Genomic DNA, 3,570 nt, shown 5'->3' on the forward strand with positions numbered 1-3,570 from the left:
GAGATAAAGGCCATCTTAGGCTACAGGGGGTTGGCAGCCAGCCTGGGCTATGAGGCACTGTCTTAAGATACTGGGCAACTGTCACAGTGATGGGGAGAAAGCAGGTGCTGGTCAACTCTAGGTTGCAGGGCCAGCTCAGATATGAATTCAGGGGCTGAGCTTGGAGTGTTGCTACAATTACCACAGAAACACACAGTTTAGTGTGAACCTCAGGACCCAGCAAGCCATTTTTTTAGTAGACATCCTAGCATATGAGAGGTAGTTACACATGTTCTTCCTGTTGTTGGTATTTTTTTAAGTATTTGTTGTTCATTTGGAAACTGAATCAATCCCAGAGTCTTACGTTTCATATAGTGATCTTATCTGAGGAGTTTTGCTTCTCTGAAATTCATATTCCACATAAGGAAAATGAGGGGCCAGATTGGACCACCCTATGCCTTTAAATAAATTCTACATCCCTGGGAACCTTTCTCTCTAGCACCACCAGAGGGCACTCTCTCCTCGATGCTTCTTGGCTTGGTTACTGGCTGGGTCCCTCTGGATCTGGGAGCACAGCTGGAAATCGGGTTGTCCAGCTATGCCTGGAAACACCTATCCAAGTAGAGAAAGGCAGATCACAGAGTCCCTGAAGACAAGACTCTGTTGTTCAGATACCCACGGACCATTACGTAGAAGAGAGGAGGCTTCCCACCCACAGCTGGCTGGATGATACATTTCCAGTCCTGCCCAGCACCCTTCTGTCTCCTTTGAGTACGCCTACTCTGATGACTGATGGTTCTGTTAACTCCATAGGCAGATGACTGGCTTTACCATGGGCTGTAGCGCGTGCACCGGTCATCATGCCCTCAACCCAGCCTTGATTTTTAATTCTTCGATGCTGACTTTTCTTGAAAATTCTGAAGATTTGATATAGAAAACATTCACATTCAGAGGTGGGAGGCCTGCTCAGCTCCAGCCCCTCCCTGCTCTTCACCGCCTTCAGGGTGTAGCCAAGTCATCCAAGCCCCAGAGCCCATTACTTGAGAGCTGAGCTTTGGGGGGTCAGTGCTGTGTGTTCAATAGATGATCTGACCCAGGCTGGCCAAGGGGCAAGATTGCATCAACCACCAAGGGGCCAAGTTCTCGTTCCCCACCTTAACGGAGGGAACAGGTTCACAGTTTCCACACCCACACACAGTCTTCGTTTCCTTCGTACACCATTCTGTCTGGAGGTGTTCAGTTGCGTGTTTCTGTCTTATTCATGGGACATGTTGTCCACTGGAGGACCCAACAAACATCAGCTAGTGAATGCAACACCGTAGAAATTTCCTAAGCCCTCTGATTGCCCAGATTCCCAGAGACCATCAATATACTGGGCTTGCTTGCATACATAAGATAGAACAAAAGTTCCCAGGTCCTCCCTGCCCCATTCCTCTCCCTTTACATAAACAAAACTCCAAAGTCCACCTAGTGTGTGCTCTAGAAACTTGTATTAATTTAATCATCTTTAAATTGTCAGAAGAACCTGCTGTGTGGCCCACTACAGTGAATTCCCTTCCTCTCAAAGGGGATTTTGGGAAAATCAGCCTGAAATATCACACTGGTATGTCTAAGGGGCACAAACTTTGTAAAGTGTTCTGTGGCTTTTGAGGATCTATAATAATAATATTATTATTATTATTTTGCATCAACCACCAAGGAGCCAAGATCTTGTTCCTCACTTTCCCAGAGCTATCATTGTTATTATTATTATTATTATTATTATTATTATTATTATTATTATTATTGAGGCAGGGTCTCACTATGCAGCCTTAGCTGGCCTATAACTATATAGACCAGGCTGTCCTCAGACTCAGACTTCTGCTTGTCTGCTTCCCAATTGCTGAGGTTAAAGTTGTGCACCACTACACTCAGCTCCCTAGAACTTTGTGTGAAGAAAATGTCTTGTATTGGGGTGAACACAGCTTGATTCTCGGACACTTGAAATGTGGCTGGAAGGATTAAAGAACTAATACACAGGGCTGGAGAGATGACTCAGCGGTTAAGAGCACTGACTGCTCTTCCAGAGGTCCTGAGTTCAAATCCCGGCACATGGTGGCTCACAATCACCCAACCATCTGTAATGAGATCTGATGCCTTCTTCTGGAGAATCTGAAGACAGCTACAGTGTACTCACATATAATAAAAATAAATAAATAAATAGATAATACACACACACACACAGGGTGGGGCATGTAAAGTCCTGTGTAGTCCAGGCTGGCTTCCAGCTCACTTTGTAGCTGAGGATGACTTTGGACATTTGACTGTCCTGTTTCCACCTCCTCAGTGCTGGGATTGCAAGCATTCACCACCACACACCCAGCTTAGGTTGTGCTGAGGCTCGAACCCAGGCTCTGTTCATACTGGGTAAGCACTTTACCAACTGAGCTGCATCCCAGCCCAGAAGTGGCTTCGTCATTTGTTAAATTAGTGCTCACAGGAGCACAGGGGCCATCGCTTCCTTGTGTGAGTATGTGTGTATGGAAACACAAAGGAGTGTTTGCTCCTGTGCACAAGTGCGGCCATGTCTGTGCACACCCGAAAACAAAGCACCTGAGAGTAAGACACACATACCATCCCCCGGGACGGCCGTTTCTAAGTCATTACTTTTTATTTTGAAAGATTTGTCAAGCTCTTCACATCGCTGTGAGAGTTTGCATGGTTAATGAGAAGCAGCTTTTTCATGAAATGCTTGGAGGGGAACAAATTCTCAGCCTGCGAGATCCGACCATTCCGTTGGCTTGGAAGTTTCTCTTGGTTAGTAGAAGGTTTCAAGTGGGCGGGGGGGGGGGGGGGGGGGGGGGGGGGGGGGGGGGTGAGGGAGGACATGCTAGAAACTTTATGACAGCCATCTAGATGTGAAAATCAAACCAATTCACCAGCCTCGCTTTCTCTACCTCACAACTTTCTTTGTCTTCCTCTTGAGTCTCACTTTCCTGCAACAGCCTCCTAGTGCCTAGAGCTCCCAGCAAGAGCCTGAAAGCCCATTAGCAGTTGAGTAAGAGAATCCTGAGTGATGTTCTGGTCCACCTGTGGCTCCCGGGGCTCACCAAAATTAAAACCAACAGCCAAACATGGAAAGGAACTGCCCGAACCGTGCAGGAGACAGCAAGGTCCCGGGCTGCTAGGAGTCTGTTATGTGCGTCACAGCTCTGGATTATTCTGTCAGTCGTTGACCTAGGCTACCAAGACTTGCCATCTGGGTTCTGACTGGTGGGTCCTCGGGTCTCCCAGCATCCTCGCCCAAATTTTGTATCTGTCTATAACTTCCCTGTGCCTACCTCCAAACCACCAGGAAGCCCACATCCTCCAAAATGAAATAAGCACAGAGTCTGGGTGAGTGTTAAGAGTCAAATGCAACATAGAAATGAAAGCTAGAGATATCTCATGCTTGTGGAAGGTGAGCTTACGCAACTCCGTTTCCAACACAGCCGGTGAGACACTGGGCAGTGCAGGGCACGAGGGGGCTGTGGATGGGCCACGGCCTCAGAATTATGTGGGAAAATGTTGTGACTTGGGTTCTAGTTTCTTTACTTTTTTTTTTTTTTTTTT

Source organism: Mastomys coucha, unplaced genomic scaffold (assembly GCF_008632895.1).
Source record: "Mastomys coucha isolate ucsf_1 unplaced genomic scaffold, UCSF_Mcou_1 pScaffold5, whole genome shotgun sequence".
In the NCBI taxonomy this organism is placed as follows: Eukaryota; Metazoa; Chordata; class Mammalia; order Rodentia; family Muridae; genus Mastomys; species Mastomys coucha.